The sequence below is a fragment of the Mus caroli genome, chromosome 3, assembly GCF_900094665.2.
Source record: "Mus caroli chromosome 3, CAROLI_EIJ_v1.1, whole genome shotgun sequence".
Taxonomy (NCBI): Eukaryota; Metazoa; Chordata; class Mammalia; order Rodentia; family Muridae; genus Mus; species Mus caroli.
In genome coordinates, this window is record NC_034572.1 from 121,878,568 (window position 1) to 121,898,316 (window position 19,749).

Sequence of the window (19,749 nt, forward strand, 5' to 3'; positions counted from 1 at the left end):
CATGTTTGCATAGCCAAATCCACTGGGTTCTTCTTCCAAGCCATAGTGTTGAAAATCTGTTCCAAGTAGCAGTTTGACCCTCACCTCTGCTGAGCTTCGCTGCCAATTATTTTATGTTTGCAGTATTATAGTAAAAGTAAGAAAATACCAATACTTGGAAGAATGTTAAAGCTATTTATTATTTTATTGGGTCAATATAGGAATCATTTTTACATTAATCACAAAATATAGTCTGTAGCACTAATTGGGTAAAAAAGGTCTAATATATAATTGGGTTCACATCTTTGAAATTTCAATCTCTTTTGTTCTGTTTCCCACCATTTTATTGTGGCATATTTTATTACCTAACAGCTTTTCTACCCTATAAGTACCTAAGCTAAGGCTCAGATAACTCTGGTTCCTTTATCTCTTATTCCCCTGTATAAAACCTGACAAGTAGCACAAAAAAATACTCAATAATTTTTTTGTTGATTGGACAAATTAATGACTACCAAGTGCTAAGTAATAATGATTTCCTGGAGATTTATATAAACTAATGACATGGCAGATTCACACAAAAATGCTAGAATTATAAATTAAAATGTAATATAGTCTTTCTTGGTGGGTTGTGTCTGCATTCAACAAAATTTGGATCTTTTGCAGTTTGTTCAATATCATATCAACTACCCACATAATAATGTTTTTTTTCTATTAATGACCAATCTGTGGTGTTTGGCTCCTTTGTTTTGTGAGAAGCCATTCAAATTCTTCTGTTTGATCTTAAAGAAGAGCTGCCCCATAGCTGCAAACTTCCATGGTTCAAACTTCAAGTTTCTCAGAGTAGCCAATTTGTACTAAAAATGTGTGTCTAGTCATGTCTGCAGCAGCCTCTTCAAGCTAAATACATATGTATTCTTTATCCATCATGCCCATCTATTCACTTGTCAAATAAATGCCAGTTGCCTACTATGTGACACTCCTCTTCTAAGAGCTGAAGATACAAGCTGAAGTAAAAGTGCTCTTTAAGTGTAAACTTCAACAGCAAGAGTTGTGTATTGCACCTTCATTTATATAGATAGATTCTTTCAAATAGCCATCCAGATCTTTCCAGTGGACAATGATACATGTCCAGATGAGCAGAAACCACTGGAGCAAATAACCAAAGCAATTTTTCAAGGGTTCTTTAACTTGTAAGTCAGCACTCTATGCCAATCTGCTTCCAGAGTATTCCTACTAAACATCATCTTGCCCTTTAATTATTTGAAAATGAGTGTAAAAATAAAATTTTACTTTGCCTTTGCACTGATCATGTGACCCTTTGGAGAGAGATCACCAACTCTGTGACGCTAACTCATAGCTTCCTTCAAAACAGGTGTCTAAACTTGGTGATAAAAAAAAAAAAATTTTCCTTTCCAAAGCCCTACTGTGTAAATCACTGCTCCTCAGCCAACACATTGCAGAAGGAAATGGGAATTATTATCTTAACTGAAGAAAGAGGAGTATCTTACAGTACATCATGGTTATTAAATGATCAGAGGAACTAAACGCCAATGGTTTTAAACCATGTGATGGAATTCTAAGGCATAGTGTACATGGACAAAAATGAAACTATAATAAACTGCCAACTTATACTCACTATATGTGATATGTAATAGTAGTTGATTGACAACTGAAATATGAATCATCAATACTAAATGTTATCACTATAATCTATATCTATATCTACATATATAGATAGATATAGGATATATATATATATTATATATATTATGTTCCAGGCAAAACAAACACACATTTAATTTTAGTAAGAAAACTTGAAAACCTCTGAGATGAAATTAAGAAATTTACTTGGTCTTGGCATGTTATTAAGTTTTGTGAAACATAATCATACTCTCTTTTGCTATTCTGTCCCATCAGTCTCCATCGACAGAGGAGCCATTGCCTTGATCCTGTCTCTACTTCCTCCATCATTTTTCTCACAGTACTGAGATAAATATTTTCTTTCAGTATCCCATGATCCTTCTGATTCTTTTTTTTTCTTTTTTTCTTTTTAACAACATGCTTATGTGTCTGTGTGGTATTCATGATGTGTGTTTGTGGCATATGCCTGTGTATGTAAGAGCAGACGCCTTTATGTGCACATGTAGAAGCAAAAAATAAAAAAGGCTTTTGGATCTCTTTCTTTACCATTTGGGTAGGCTCTCTATTCAACAACTCCTAGGTCCTCCAGTCTTCAGTCCTAGTTTGTGGTTATAGGCAAATTCTGGGGATGTATTTATGCTTCATGGATAGATGAAACATATTTATGACATGTTTTCTTTACAAGTGCTAGGGATTCAAACTCATGCTTCCATAGTAAGAACTCTTTTCATTGAACGATTGCCTAGCCTAGATTCCTTCTAAAGTCTTCATTGCATGATGTTCCATCTACCATTATCAACAGTTTTCTCTTAGCTGTTTGCCCTGTCCTTATTAGCTGATAAATTTCCTTGTCGTTTCAAAATATCTCTAGTGACAATATTTTAAGGTACTAAAAGTACTCCCAAGACACTTGAAATGGCCTCATCAAAATATGCAACCTTCCTTCAAAAACATCAAGGTAGTTACACCACACAAACCCAACTACATTAGGGAAAATTATTTGCATGCCTCGAAGTATCTCTTGAAAGGTACACGTGTTCACTTTAGATTTTCTAAGTCGCCTCCGATTTCTTTCTCCTAGCAAAACACTCACTGGAAAAGCAAAACCAAGTATTTCCAAACTGGCTTCTGTGTGAACAAAGCCTTAGTCTAGTTTATAGGCCTGTACCCAAGGGACATTATCTCAGATGAAATGGAATTAGCAATTACACAGATCTTCTCCACTAGAGTTGCATTAAAAATAATTTAGCATACTTGTTATGTATACTTTAATCATATTATCCCAAAAGTAACCAGCCACTGATCTCAGAGGTCAGTATGTAATTACAAAAAATGTACAAAGGGGAATACAGTCCTAGACATTGGAATGGAATGCTGCCCTGTAATTCATATCCCCTCTTTTTCCTATCCAGTCCGTTGGCAGAAGTCACCTTCTTCTCCTCATACAAAGTGTGAAGAGAAAAAGCTTCATCAAATTGGTGAATTGCTCAAAATATGCAAACGAAGTAATGACATCACATAGAAAGATAACCTCACCTCTCAAGCATCTCTGTTGTTATTGCTTTTAAATCTCGCATGCATTTGAGAATCCCTGCAGAAATAGCCGGTCTACCACTGAAGAAGAATCTTAATTTGCCATGGACGTGTATATTTAACTCATGACCTTTGCCTGAGATTCAGAAACAAATGTTCAACTTTTCAGCAGTCTTTGCTGCAAGTTTTGCCATAGCAAACCATACTTGATGTTCCTAGAACCAGTCTTTCTGCTTCTTGAGCATAGAAGAGATCACTTTTTCTTCTATCCATCAAGAATGTATCTGGCTCATTTATCTCTTCATGTGGCTAATCCTATCATGTCAGAAATGCTTAGCTTTCTTTTTCCCAAATTTGTAGGGTTTCCCCCAATAAATAAATTTTGTATTTCTTAAAAACATTTTCCTTAGGTAGAAAACTACATTATTGATAGATAGTCAACTAGACAGTTACATAGAGCATCAGATAAAAATCATACCAAAATCTAGACACCAGGCTATAAGGGGAGAAAAAACTAAAATTCAGGCTTTTACAGATTGTTTTAAGTTTTCTTTTTCTAACAGTAAGAGAAAATTCCTCACTCAGTCAGAAGACCATCATGTTTTTATGTAGTTGTTGCTTTGTTCCTATCTCTTGAATCTAATTCTTTGAATATAGAGACAGCAGTTAAGTTGACCGTGTTTCACATAGACTGTAAGCAAATGCTCATGCCTACTATAATACACTTTATTGGGTAATAACTAGTGACATCACATTTTATACTATGAAATCAGAGATCATAGAGCTTTTCAATATACCCTGCAATCTGTTTTTTGGTTTGTATCCTTTAGAGTACCTGTCAGTTTGCTGCCCTGTGTGTCTCTATTTTTGGCTGTCCCCTTTTAGTGTGAGTCATCTTAATGGTTTTAGCTGCAATGAATCATTGTTTGTCGAGCTTGCTCATTACCATGGCTCAAACATTATCAAAGAGCTGTCATTCACATCCTTGACCCTTAATATTTACAGATGCAATACGCCAAGTGGCCATCATGACTTCATGATGGGACCCCTGTTTAGGTGTCGTAAATACATAGTGGTTGATTCTATAATCCTATTTAAAATTTTCTCATCAACCTCGTCATTCCTCTCAGCTCAGAGACTCTGTCCCCTGACTAATATTTAACTCTGGATGCTTAATAATGGGCTTCCCCACTTAATTTCTAAATTTTGTCCTAAACAAGTCTCTCTTTACTGAAAACTCTTCACCTATGAATACAGTCAAAACTTCTTCAATTCAGGAAATAAATTTATGGGTTTTTTTTTTCAGTACTGAAGATTGAACACAGAGCCTTTCACGTGTCAGGCAAGCACTCTCCTACTGAGCTGTCTTTATACTCTGTAAATTCAATCCATTCCATGGTCTATCTTGCCTAAACTATTACAAGAGTTTCCAGCATTTATTTTGCTTCTGGTTTTACTCAATATGCTCTGTTCTTAAAATAATGACCACAATATTTTTAAACTAGTGACTAAATTCATAGCTTCTTTCCTGTAGGTCCTCCAGTTAATCCTCCCTGAGTGTTGCGCATTATCAGTGTGGGTCGGGTACCCCTAAGCTGTGCTTTTAAAGTACTCATCATATATACACAAAACATACTGATAGTTTGCTTATATCGTTTCCCCTAAACTGAATTAAATCCACCGGCTATTACCTGTCTTCTACGGGTATGCCCTAACAATCACAGGTGTGCCACAGAAGCTTTTGAATAAATGAATGATTGAACACAGTCTAAAATCATTGAGTCCAATTTTCTACTATTAGCAGGTGCTATGTGTGAGGTTCTGTCTTCTCTTTTAGTATTTCTACAGTCCATGTTTCTTTTCACTGTTCTTTTCTTTCTGGCTTCTTCTTTTTTTTTTTTTTTTTTTTAATCAATGAGTACCATCCTCTCGGTCTAAAAGCAGACAAATATTTGCAAATAGAAAAATATTTGCTTCAGGGAAAATGAGTGTAAGCATAAACACAAACCTCCATCAAACCTTTCAGGATTTTCTCATGATGTCTTTTTGGTAAAATTCCTGCCTTGGTTTGTATCCATGAAGAACGTGTTTTCCGCTTGAGAGTCTATAGAATAGTGTTTTTAAAAGACATGTCATAAAGATTCCATTTCTACACAAATAATGTATGCTGGCTATTTTGCCTTATTTATTCCTGACAGCAGCTTTACAACTGACTTCTATTATATCCCCATTTAATACGTAGGTAAGTAAAGACACAAGATGGTACATGCAGTTCTAAGAGGGAGAACAAGTGAGACATGGAAAGGCAAAGCTTGAGCTGGAGTCTTTGGCTCTAAAATTTGAGTTCTCAGCTTCTGTTTTATACTAAGCTATGGTGTGATTCCTTCTCTGGGTCTCCTCAAAGGCCTTCATTTACACTGCCTTCTCTTTAAGGCTCTGCTAAATGATTTGGAGCCTTAATGTAAAGGTCAGAGAACGTATGAAATGGTGAGAACAGTTACATGGAAGCTAAAGCACACAAGCAAAATTCAAAGGGAAGAAAGACACAAGAAAGTTGCGTGGCCACGATTTCCATCATGATCATTGGGAAATAACTCTGAAGCAGGAGCCGGATGAAGTACATTTCCCTTTCTTTCTTTCTTTCTTTCTTTCTTTCTTTCTTTCTTTCTTTCTTCCTTCCTTCCTTTCTTTTTCCCTTCATTCTTCCCTTCTTCCCTCCCTCCCTTCCTCCCTCCCTTCTTCCTTTTCCTTCCTTTTTTTCTTTTACAGTTCCATAGTCTTGGTCTCCCTTTTTTCCCACAACAGATCTCCTGAGTTTTTTCCCATATGTGGTTCACAAAGACATTGGAGCCAAAGGTGAAGGGTGGGGCTGGAGCCTGCAGACAGCTGCCAACAGGGCCGGGACCGGCTAGCTGCCAGCACCACCAGCTAGCTCTGGGTGCAGCGCACTGTCTTGAAGCCGTCTGTCTTGAAGACACAACAAGAAACAATCAGGGACTCATCATCAAAGAGAGACAGAATCATCTGCAAACTTCGAGCTAGCAAGGTTCAGTGTGACTGGAGCTCATCGATTCCCATGACACTTGGGAAAAGGTAAGAGAGAGAGACCTCGGGTATCAGCCAAAACTTTGCTTTCACATAGTGTTAGGAAGGTTGATGTGTGCTTTGTTTATAGTTTTTAACAGCTCACAAATAACATTAAAGAAGACATACTACTATAAGGATGCTGTATGTAATTGGAGGTTAATGACATAATTGTGTAGTGATTTCAATATGGTGATCTAAGAAGCATAAGTTAACATACCTTAACAGATGAACTATGCCTGCAAATTTGAATGGCGAAATTAATAGGAAGCAGAACTGGAAGGAGAGAAAGAGAATCAGTGACGCAAGTCTAAAATGAACTTCACTGTTTTTATGAGACAGTTCTGTTCTAACTTTACTGGCTGAGGTCTCATGGTCATGCTCAAAGCTTGCACAAGAAACACAATTCAAAGTGCTCCCTGCTTGTAGTGAGCTTGCTCTGTGCTGCGAGAACAGGCAAAGCTCTTGGAAGAAAGAGAAGAGAAGACAGCAAAAGAAAGTCTCTAATTTCTAGTTTGAAGCCGAATTCAGTTTGGATTATAAATTTTCATTGCCTTCACTATAATTTCTCAGTACAAAGCCACAAAAAGATAATAGTAAATGTATTGAAAGGCAGGCCTGAGCTTCTGCCTGCAAAAAAATTTGATATGCATTTATGATGTGTTTTAAAATTTAAAAACAAAGCTTCCTGTCAAAATTTGAAGAAGAGTAACATATTACATACAATTTATCTCATTATTTACACTTATAGCAACTGGGAAAAAATCGGAGGTTACACAGTGTTTTCCTCCCTCAATACAATCTTGAGAAAGATTTTGTTCTGTCCTGCCTTAGTGCTACCATACAAAGAAAGTTTACTTAGTGTTGAATAAGTCTTTTAAATCATCTACATTTTAGTAGTTTACATGTGAAACACATATTAATGTCACATGGTAAAATGATCTTAATAAAAAATGGTCAGAGTTTTGAAAGCAAACTCACAAACTCATTAAAAGGAGCATCAGTAAGACGAAATATTGCCAAAAGCTTAAACAGTGATCAACAGACTAAATATATGAACACAGTAAAAATGATGCCCTAATATCATAGTATCATAAAAAGTAAATTATTATTTTTATTATTATTATTATTATGAGTCTTTTCTACATCCGGGATCTAAATGGGCATTGACAAGTGAACATGAACCGTATCCGTTCTAGTTTTGTCACAGTTAACAAGCCAAATTGATACAGATCAAAAACACCTTTTTCATGTCAGAAATAGAGCTTGGTTGTCAAAAAAGCATCGTGATGAGCGACCGCGGGGAGACATCCAGCAATAATCAATCGCCAATCAGTCATGGAAAGTGCTTACTAGGCTCCTGCAGGCGCCTCTTCATTACTCCCTGAATACCGACCTCAAGAGAGGGAAGATAAGGTTCCCGGCCATGAATAAAGCATAGACTCTGCACAGTGGAACCTGAACGGGAAAGCAACGTAAACTGGGTTCAAGAGAGACAATTTTGTTTTCCTCTTTGGGATTTTCTTCCCCCCCCCCCCAAAAAAAAAGTGATTTCTCTAAATGGCGTTAGAAATAACTGACGTGATAATGAAAGTCTGCTTCCATAAAAACTGGAAAGGCAACATTTACATATCCAGTCAGGACATGTAAATGGGGTAATAGAAATTGATTACTTTATGTGGACACATTTCTATAAGTATAGATTTAAGAACTCTGATTCGTGGGGATAGGTGGTGAGCAAGGACTCAGCAGCCATAGCTTAAGAACGTCCTGCGATTAATCGTCATGTTCATTTGAGATAAAAGCTGAATTGTTAAATCTGTGTGTTTTCGGGTTGGAGTTCAAAAGCAGAACCCTTGCGGGCTTTGAACTGCGGAGGGGTGGTTTGGATGTTGTCATTCTGACCCCTTGAAATCTGTACAGAATCATGCGGAATCCAAACATTAAGCAAAAGAGTCATGTCTTCCCATCTGCCTGCATGTGCGGTCTCTTTTCCTTACGCTGGTGCCCGCCCTGTCCCACTCAGCAGAGAACATGCTTGTGAGACGCAGGCTGGTGACGGAAAGGATTCCTAATGTATTTTCATAGTGCAAAACAGGTTTGCCGAAAGAGTTTGGGCTTTATGAAAGAGATGAACAGCTGTATTTGGTTTATAATAAATCTTTCACAAATCAGTTAAAGCAAATAGACAGCACAACTGCAGCCTATAAAAACAGAAAATATTAAACAACAGGCAGTGAAGTTGTTAAACTTTCCCACAGACAAGGCAGGTTTGGAAGGGGTGGGGGTGGAGTAAAAGCGTCTAGAAAATCCACACATGCAACTCACATGAAAACTGGACCAAATCACATCAGAAGAGGAAGAGGAATTATTGCTGATTAGAAGGAAAATCCTGTTAAGGTGACTTTCCTGGGCATAGGGATGAAGGTGTCCACAGCAGTTTCCTGCTCCTATTACTGAATGTTAGTGCAGAATAATTACTTGCTTGCCAAAAATGACAGGACATTGACCCTGCAGACTTATTGAATTCTCATTGCTTGCCTCCAGGCCATGTCGGGGGTTATTCAATTTTGCCTGAGGAGGACAATCTATTATGAGAGATGAGTCAAGAAGGCCTGCTTCTTGATTGCCCACCAAAACCATTATCGCGGCACAGAGAGGACATTGGCAGGCAGTGGACAGACAAGGCAGCCCTGATCTCGATTACCCAGGGACAAGATACAATTTACATTACTTGAAGCCACAGGACAGAGGGCAATCAGCCCTGGGAATAGGGCGGCAGCCCTGGAGTGAGCGGGTATTAGCAACAGAACCGCAGCGGAGCGGCTTGCTTATGCTAGACGTGACCTTTAGCCCTACAAGGTAGTAACTGATTGGTTTGATCTGTAATTATGTAAATAATTTTACACTAATGCACAGAATTGTACTTATAAGATGGAAGCCAGAATGTGCTAAAATATGAGCATCTCCCGCTCGTTTTAATTTTACCCCATCAGTCGACAGATTTTTTTTTCATAAGGCAATTTCAAAGCAATACTGGTTGTTTTTGACCTAGGGTACTTGTTGCAATCAAAATTACTCGCCAGCAGGGAGAAAATGGCTTCAAGTTTTGCAGCTGACAGGTTTTTTTCCCCCTCACAATTCTGGATAATGAGAGAACGGGTCCTTTAGGCAAAGGTCCCAGTGTGCACTGTGTCGGGAGTAATGTTGTAAAATTTTGATTTGAGGCTCTGCTCAATAAGTCAATTTTACGGGGCTAATGATAACGTATAAGGAAGTCTAGTAATGCTTCTCTTTAGGTTTGATCGTTAGCTAAACCTTACTGGATCCCAATATCCTGTTAAACTATTCTACTAAATTGGAAAATCGTACACTATTTTTATTTCCGTCGATGAGAAATGCTTTATTACATGTTTTAAAAACGGATTTAATTGAGAAAAAGAAATGCTTTCTCTTTTCTCCGGATTATAAAGGTCAGGGTCTGTGGTAGGAGTTCTAAATATAATGATATGTTCAATTTAACATATTGGAATAATATTATGCTCAAAAGACCTAGTAACGGAGAGGATTTTACAGTCTTGGGATTTCCTGTCAGCAGGAGATACAATTCCAATAGCAACAGTGGATCACGTTTTCTAGATAATTGCGTAAGAGTCCATGGGAAAGGGCCGCAAATATGAAAAGCAGCGTGTGTTATTTCTGAATTCTCCTGCTATGCTATTAGTATATCTGCAGAAGCTGGAAAGCAAATAACCTCGCATTCCCCCATGAACACTGACTAATTAGGGCGCAGATCTGTGAACAAACCCCGCAAAACAAAAGCTCTCATCTGTGATCTTACACCGAACCAAATTATCAACGAAAGTAAATCATATTAAACCATTGATTTAACTTGCAATGTGCCAGAAAAAAAAGAATCAAAAGTAACTACCTTGTCTCACTTAAATAATCAAAGAAGTTTGCTTGGGTTCAAGCCTACTTGGAAATCAAGTTGGTCTGTTCTCAACTCAGGTTTAGAGTTAATGACATTGACATTGAACACAATGAAAACACAACCCTACTACTAAGTCCTGTACAAAATAGTTACTAAAAATATTGGCTCATTTATATATAAATCAGTGATCCTTGGGTAAATAAGTAAGTAAGTAAATAACAAATAAATAAATGGTTTTCAGTTAAAGCATATTAGAACATGTAAGTGCCTTTAAAGTGACATATTTTGATTTGTATTTTAAAAGTTAACAAGGTCCCTGGTTTTAAGCTCGCAAGAGATTGTATCACATAGTGGACTCTGACAGTAAATTGCCAGCTCAGAGTGTTTGGGCTAAAATTATACTGTGTAACCTTGTACAAATTACAGAAACTTTCTGTGTTTCTGTTTTTTCATTCAGAGAATGGGAATAACAATTACATTTACTTCACAAGGTTACTGGAAGTATTAATCTTTAAAAAAAACTATTCATAGGAGATGTTTATATATACTCACTACAAACTTTGGTTTCACTAATATTCACTGTACAGAACACTCAACAATAAATAATATTTATATGTGATAAGAGCATGAATTATCCACCATAAAACTCTGAAATAGATTGTAAATGAGATATGAAATGTTCAATTCCATAAAGTGTGAATGTGTTTTATGGTGAAATTAATGAGAAGATCTGGGGCAAATCTCCACAGCTGGTTTTTGGGACAAGACAGAGATCTGCTAATTCGATGTCAGTCCTAGAATGTTTTCGCCCGGTTTCTCACATGTTGTGTCCACACTTGTGCACGTATGTGTGTCCCCTTCTTCACAGATTTGCTGGAAATCTCATGGCCACTGGCGACGGACTTCTCAGAGCCTCACATTGTAGGCAGCATGCTGCATGAAAACTACACCCTTCTAGATGAATATTCTGGCTCTGGATGCAGACAAACCTGTTTCATTTGTTGACTCTACCACTCACTGGTTAAGTAAACTTAACAAATTACTAAGTTATTTTCCACATCTTTAAAATTCCTAGATATCAAAAATACTTACCCCCCCCCGTTCCTAGTAAACAGTAAGTAGATATAACAATTTATTTTAATTACATAGGACAGATACCAATGTACTTTATAAAACGGTTGCTTTTAAAATCTTTTCTTCTTTTGCAATTCTAAACACCCAAGTAAGGGTTTTTTTTGTTTGTTTGTTTGTTTGTTTGCCTCTGGTCAACCACTTTAGCAAGGATTGAATTTCTGTATTGCTTGGCTTCCTATCATAAAAACAGTATTGTCCTATATATACACCTTTTGTGCCATTGTCAGGTCCTTTCTATAGAACCAAATATGACAAGCAAAATCTCCTGGATCTAATACACAAGCATGAAAGAAAAGATGCGTCTTGGTTCGAAATAAGACAACAGCATTTTACTAACAATTATTCCAGCATAGTGCCAGATTCCCATTTCCATAGTGTCATATTTCTGAGTTAAAAATGAAATCTGTCCAGTGTAAGCTCTGAAGTCTCAGTTGTACATTCATCACAGAAACCGGTATGGATGGGCTCCCATTTATGTGTACCTCTAGGTAGAAGTCACCCACATCAACATACAGAACGGTCCAACACACGCAAGGCGTCTTTTCCCTCTTCTCATCTAATACCTTCCAGCTCAGATAACTCAGTTCTGACTCCTAAACCATACCATTTGTCCTGGTGTTTTACTAAAATAAATAACACACTATGTGCTCTTTACAAATGCCTGTTATCTTTTGCTCAGTGCGATGACTCTGAGTGCATCCAGCTGTGACCCAGCAGTTTCTACTGCGTACTATTCTGTATTCAGGCATACTTTGGTTTGTTTACATATTTCCATATGTTTGGATCTTAATCACTTACAGTTTGGAAGTTTTGTAAATAAAGTCGATATCAAAATATGAATTATGTGGGGATAAATGGAAGAGAGAGACAGACATTTTGATGGAGACAAACCATTTATTATGAAATCATTTATGAGTAAAGTAGCATTTTCACTAGGGTAGAATTGTATTTACCATTGATAGAAACCATTTATTCCAGTCTAAAAGCAATTCACAGTCTCATCAGTGAGGTTTAAATTTCCTGCTGCTCCTCGGCTTCTTCAGCATCTGATGTCATCAGTCTTGTGAGCCTTGGGCTTCTAGTGGAGGGTCTATCTAACTGTGGGTATGATTTGCTCTCATTTGACAAATCATTGTTAAGAATTTTTAAAATATATTTACTACTCAACTTGGAATGAATTTTGGAAATTACTCATAGCATTTTTAGTGAGACTCTTTCTGTTTCTATTGATTTTTCTGGAGTCCTTTATACTCTAGAGACACAAGGCCTTTGACATAGTTTTATTTCTTGTATATACTTTTTTCCTAATTTGTAAACTGCCTGCTCAATTTTCTCCTTCAATTATTATTAAATTATATAAAAAGCAGAAGGATTGTGATAAAAGTAGGCAAAAAAGCTGAGAATCTACAATAAAGAATTCACATGCAATCTGACTCCTATGCTAGATTTGATCTGTGATATGAGCACCCACTTGATGAAAAGCAAAGGGAGACAACTTTACATTGTTTTCCAAACAATCATGCAGAAGTAAGTATTTTGTTCATCCCCCTTCATATTCAGACAATTTTAATTGGAGATTAAAATATCTATCCCTCTCATGACTAGCTCCTAAAACATAATATTGACGCCTTTTACATTTCTACTTCTGCTTCTCAAAATATTAATGCATTTTGAGGTGTTACTTTCTTACTTTTAAAAATACTTCTTTTAAAATACTTCTTAATACTTAAGAAGTATTAAGTATTCTCTTAATACTTCTTTTAAAAATACTTCTCAGCAGATCTTTCCAAGTGATCTGAGATACCATTTTCATCAACTTCTAACTTAGATACGATGGTTGGCTTTTGATTATCTTTTTGCGATCTATGTGATTTTCTACCAAAAACTTTATATGAAACAATGTTTATTGATGAAGGAGACAGAACTGGTACTGAACAATGTTAGTAAAAATGCTTTCTGTTGAGCCTGACGAACACTTCCATCAATAATTATAGTACTTAGATGATTATCACACACCATACAAAAAGAATCCGAAGGCGTGCTTCCTTTACAGTGAGAATGTGATAAACACACACTTGAGCTAGCATAGGAAGAGCAGCTGAGAAGTACAGAAGTTTCCTATGGGCTTTTTGCAATCCTGTTTGACATAAGAGAGGAAGGATCACAGGGTCTCCAATGGAGGAGTGAGAGAAAGGACTGAAGGAGCTGAAGGGGTTTGCAACTCCATAGGAAGAACAACAGTATCAATCAACCAGAGCTCCCAGGTTCTAAACCACTAATCAAGGAGTACACATGGAGGGACCCAGGGCTCCAGCTGTGTATGTAGCAGAGGATGGCCTTGTTGGACATCAATGGGAGAAGAGTCCCTTGGTTCCTTGAAGGCTAGATTCCCCAAGGTAGGGGAATGTGAGGGTGGGGAGGCAGGAGTGGGTGGGTGGGTGCACACCCTCATAGAAGCAGGAGGAGGGGAGATTGGATGGAGGAGGTTCTGGGGGCGGGGTGTGAATCGGGAAAGAGGATAACATTTGAAATGTAAATAAAATATCCAATTTTTAAAAAGCAAGCAAAAAATCAAAAGGAAGTTTAGTATGTAAACAACATTTAAAAAAAGAAATCTTTTGTCTCTAGCTTGTACATTTTATGCTATGAACTCTATTCTAATTCAAAGGACTACATAAGTTATAGAGTGTATATTAGTTAAATCTTAAAATGAGCATATGAAACATTTTAAAATGTGAAAAATAAAGATGCTCTAAGATGTTAGTTTATATGGATTTCCCTAAAGTATAAACCTAACTTCACACGATAGTTAGGTACAGCTCAAGAATAAGTCTGTTATTTTATATGCTCTTTTGAGTCTAAATTAACTAATGCCCTGGAATACTGCAGAAATGTTTTGCCAAAGCTTCTCTAGGAAGGCAGAAGAAAATAAGAATAAGAAGGAATTTCAGTGGTTAACTTGAAACTCCATCATGTATATAGTTAGGAAATAATTTTTTGAAACACAAGGAAGACATAAGAAATATCTAAGAAATTTCTGAATGGAAGGAAAAGGGAGGGAGTTCTACATTGCTTATTGTGATTGTAACATGTACTTGAAAGACTGTAAAGAAGTCAGAGAGTCTGCATTTCAAACTGTGTCTACTGGTGCTAGACACTTAACAGGTCTGACAGGACTTTACAGTTTTGAAAATTATACACACAGAATAAACTCAGAAGTGATATTTGGGAGTGCTATGCTAAGTCCTTTGAAAGCAATACTTGAGTGGAGGAAATCTCTGCTTTCCTCAATAGTCCCATGTCCTAGCAGCAACACAGAACAGGGGGTAAGGAGCAGGGGGCAGGGGCAGGGGCAGGGGCAGGGGCAGGGGCAGGAGACACTCTTAGTCTAGCAGTCTAACTATATCAGATACCTTCTCTTTCCTTTTCTTAAGTCACTGCAGTGCTTTGCTTTGATTTTGCTTGTTTGTGGATTTCTGTTGTTGTTTTTGTTGATCAAGAGAACAGATTTTAGGAAGCCGAGAGAATATAGCAAGCAGGGTAGAGCTATATAACACTAAGGTCCAGTTGCCAGTGGCCAACAACCTGCAGACAAAATAAAACATGCATCCAAAAGGCTCCACAACTTCCCCAAACAGCACTACCTCCTAGAATCAAAATGCAAACACTTGCCTGTGGAGAACACTGAATATTGAAAAAATGACAGTATCCAAATGACTTGTTCTCATCAACAGGGCAAGCACCCTTTCTGTATGTGAAGACATGTCATCTGTTATACTGAACACTGTTTGTTAAATTGTTCTACAGTTCAGCTATCAATTTAATTTTTTGCAATATTTTATTAATACTTTCAAAAGTTTATTGAATATATTTTGAGCCTATTCATCAACCCCAACTCCTCTCCTACCGCTCTTTCCACCTTCTTACCCCTTCCCACCTTGGAGGGAAAAAAATACTTTCGTTTTCCTCTTTCTCCATTGAGTCTAGTTAATTTGTATTTTCCAGCTTGTCTTTGAATTGGGGCCTACCCTGGTTTTGATATGTGGTCAGCTGACCATCATCAAAGAAAACAGAAACTCCCTATCCTAGCAACTTTCAAATCCAATAGTGCCACAGACTATTAGGAATATGTCTCAGCTTGCCATGCCACCAGCAATGAAGGAGTGTTCCTCTTTCTTCACATCCTTGCCAGCATCTGCTATCACCTGAGTTGTTGATCTTAGCCATTCTGACTCGTGTGAGGTGGAATCTCAGGGTTGTTTTGATTCCCATTTCCCTGATGACTAAGGATATAGAACATTTCTTTAAGTGTTTTTCAGCCATTCAGCATTCCTCAGTTGATAATTCTTTGTTTAGCTCTATACCCCATTTTTAATGGGGTTATTTGGTTCTCTCAAGTCTAACTTCTGGAGCTCTTTGTATATATTGGATATTACTCCTCTATCGAATGTAGGGTTAGTAAAGAAAGATCTTTTCCCAATCTGTTGGTTGTCATTTTGTCCTATTGACAGTGTCCTTTGCCTTACAGAAGCATTGCAATTTAATGAGGTCCCATTTGTCAATTCTTGATCTTAGAGCATAAGCCATTGGTGAACTATTCAGGACATTTTCCCCTGTGCCAATGTGCTCTAGATTCTTCCCCACTTTCTTTTCTATTAGTTTCAGTGTATCTGGTTTTATGTGGAGGTCCTTGATCCACTTGGACTTGAGCTTTGTACAAGGAGATAAGAATGGATTGATGTGCATTCTTCTACATGCTGACCACCAGTTGAACCAGCACCATTTGTTGAAAATGCTGTCTTTTTTTCCACTGGATGGTTTTAGCTCCTTTGTCAAAGATCAAGAATACCTAAGATACAATTCTCAGATCACATGAAGCTCAAGAAGAAGGAAGACCATAGTGTAGATACTTCAGTGCTTCTTAGAAGGGGGATCAAAATACCCATGGGAGGAGATACAGAGGGAAAGTTTGGAGCAGAAGCTGAAGGAAAGGCCATCCATCCAGTGACTGTCCCAGCTGGGGATCCATCCCATATACAGTTATCAAACCCAGACACTATTGTGGATGCCAACAAGTGCTTGCTGACAGGAGCCTGATATATCTGTCTCCTGAGAGGTTCTGCCAGTGCCTGAGAAATACAGAAGTGGATGCTCACAGCCATCCATTGGACTGAGCACAGGTTCCCCAATGGAGGAGCTAGAGAAAGGACCCAAGTTGCTGAAGGGGTTTGCAGCTCCATAGGAGGAACAACAACTAACCAGTAACCCCAGAGCTCCCAGGGACGAAACCACTAACTGAAGAGTACACAAGGAGGGACTCAAGGATCCAGCCACATATGTTGCAGAGGATCTTGTGAGACATCAGTGAGAGGAGAGGACCTTGGTCTTGTGAAGGCTTGATGCCCCAGTGTAGGGGAATGACAGGACAGGGAAGTGGGAGTGGATGGGTTAGTGAGCATGGGGAGGAGGGAGGGGATAGGGGGGTTTGGGGGAGATGAAGAAAGATGATAACATTTTAAATGTAAATAAAGAAAATATATAATTTTAAAGAAGAATATGTCTCTACTTTCTCCCTTTGTGTTGGGATTTCGTCTGGCTATAGATTTTGAAAGTCTTGTACAAGTGTCATTATCACCATGAATTCACATGTGCATCTGATATTTTATGTCTGTTTTCTTGATGCTAATTACCAACTCTGGCTCTTGAAATCTTGCTTCCTCTCCCTTCTGCAACAGTTGCAGAAGAGCTTTTGTGGAGGAAGGCTGTGATATGAGTGGTCTATTTAAGGCTGAGCAGTCAATAATCTTATATTCTTTGCATCTTGACCAGTAGGAGTCTCTGTGTTAGCTGTGTTAGCTGAGTCTCTGTGTTAGCTGCCATGTACTATATAGAGATGCTTCTCTAATGAGGGTTGAGAGATACTCTGATCCAAATAGAAATAAAAGTACCAGCAAGGGAATTCATTACATTATTGTAATATGTTGATGGGATTGGCCAAGGAACTAGTCCTTAATTTCAAACTGAAGCATATCATTTATCTCATACTTTTTACACATCATAGGATATATAAAATTGCTTGGTTTATGAAGAATCATAGAAAACTGTCCTTAGATCAGAGTTTATTGAGGGTGAGTTAGGGGTGGTGGTTTGAGAGGGTTTCCCTGTATAGCCCTGTCCAGTGTTTTATTAACCAGGCTGACTTCTAACTCAGAGATCTACTTGCCTTTGCCTCCCAAGTGCTACAACCACTTGGTTAGAAGCTTATGTTTAATGCTAGTATGGGTGGGCTATTGAGAAAAGACAAGATGGGAAATATGCACAACACCTAACAGGCATATACAGGTATAATACTAGTTGAGTAGGAAGAAATTTTACAAATTAGAATCTAAGAGTTATACTTAGGACAGAGGAATCTAATGCTAGAGAGTTAAGGCAGGGTTTATGGCCCTTGCTTGTTAAACTAGGAAGTCAAGGCATAATTTGTTTACATTTTAATAGATGCCACAATAGCTTGGCTTTGTATCCAGAAAATTTTAAGACAATCTTCTTATCTTTATAAATATAGAGAAAATTTAGAGTATGAAATGATTAACATAAAAGAAAGGAAAAGGAAGAAGGACATTAATGAAAGAAAGGTCCAAAAGAGTTAATAGGTAATCTAATCCAAAAATTACAGCTATTTGTAACCAGCATTGAATGTGGTAGATATTTGCCAACACAACGAGTTCAATAAATTAACAGTTAAATGCAGTATATTACAAGTTCTACTCTTTCCAAGAACAAAATCAGCTTCATCGTGACCAGCACGATACATTACTCAATTTCATTGTTCTTCGTCTCTGAGCTAGTACATCTGTTGATTATCATATGAATCAATACACATAAATATTGGCATATTCTGTTTTAACATCTATGGCCTTCAATTGTAAAGTCTCTGAAATATTCACCTGTAGGGAAATTTTATAATGAACTGAAATTCCTTTCGGTTAAGTAAATACCAACTCTAGCATTTTATCTTAATTTTCAGTATCTGCCACAAAAATATGTTCCCTTCTATTACTTGATAAATACAAAGGCATTTTATCTAGTTTCAGACCATATACATATGCCCCTTCCTCAGGTTTAATTTGCTTTAATCTTCTATATAAATTGGATTTCTCTCTCGGTTTTGACATTCCTAGTATGGAAATGTTATCTTTCTATTTTGGCAGTACTCATTAGGTCATATTCTCCATCATTTAGAAACACTTCCAGTTAATCTTTTTAATTTCCCATTTACTTTGTAGTTACTTATAGACAATTAAGTCCAGTATGTTAATATCACTTATCACTTATATTTTGTCTTCGCGTGTTGAACTCCCTCCTCTCTCCATTGTGCATGTTGAGATTATTTGGGCTAAGCAAAAGATCCTTTCTTAATACCCAATTTAAAGCCAACTTAATGAGCCCTGCCAGTTCTGAACACAGCAGGGAGTTTGGTATCCCATCTGGTTAAGTGGAGACTACAATAACTTCCATGATGAGGACATCTGTTTAGAAAAAAACAGAGTTCCACAAATCCAAAACTCCTTCCTTTTCCACCAGCAGACCCAACATAGGTGCTTGACCTTTATTTTGTGACAGCAAGGTCTTCAGGCCAACTTCCTCTCTTGTTTCTCTGAAAATTCCCAGAGACATGTACAACAAAGTTTCACTAGTGAACTCGTGTTTTGTCAAGCACAGCTGTGTTCTATGTAGTCTATTATGTTTATTTTCATCATGTGTGTTTAACATGGTTAAAACCTATAGACCTCAGGGAATTAGTAGTAACAGTGTGTCCAGGGCTCACCACATTAGAGGCATCTAAATACAGTATTTTCTTTTGTCTTGACTATGAGGGCATTGAGGTGCTGTGTTTGCCTCTCCAAGACACATTTCACTCTTCACTCACTCTCTGAAACAAGAAAGAAATAGTTGTACAAATCTTTATGCACCCTCTTTGGAACTGTTCCCTCTGAGGTTATGTTGTGCAGGTTACTAATTGTGTTTGGGCACCACACCATCAGTTGTTTTCTTCATTTTGAGCAGTTCTGGCTTTCTGCAATGCTCTCCACTTTCCTCAAATGATAAGCCACTTTGATGAGAGATGAGAGCTAGACTTATCTGTACATATAAAAATTGGTTATAAAAATAAGTGTGTGAAATGCAGTTAAGAATAATACTGGTTTAGGGAAATGACAGTAGTATATTTTATAAGATCCATAACCTCACTAGGTATGGCTAGTTGAGTAGGTTGATAGGTTCAGACATCAGTTCCCTTCTGGTGACTGGGTCTTAAGTCCAATTGTATAGCTGTTGGGCACCTTTAAGAATATTTTGCATTAGCTGGGCGTGGTGGCATATGCCTTTAATCCCAGCACTCAGGAGGCAGAGACAGGCAGATTTCTGAGTTCGAGGCCAGCCTG

The 19,749-nt window shown here is 37.5% G+C and overlaps 1 long non-coding RNA gene across 1 annotated transcript in view; it reads left to right on the forward strand.

Moving 5' to 3' along the window:
- Window positions 1–6,111: 6,111 nt before the first annotated feature.
- LOC110290586 overlaps window positions 6,112–19,749 on the forward strand; it is a 252,499-nt gene continuing 238,861 nt past the window's right edge. The window contains exon 1 of the long non-coding RNA XR_002377461.1: window positions 6,112–6,246. This is a non-coding gene — a long non-coding RNA (uncharacterized LOC110290586). The remainder of the gene's footprint in view (window positions 6,247–19,749) is intronic.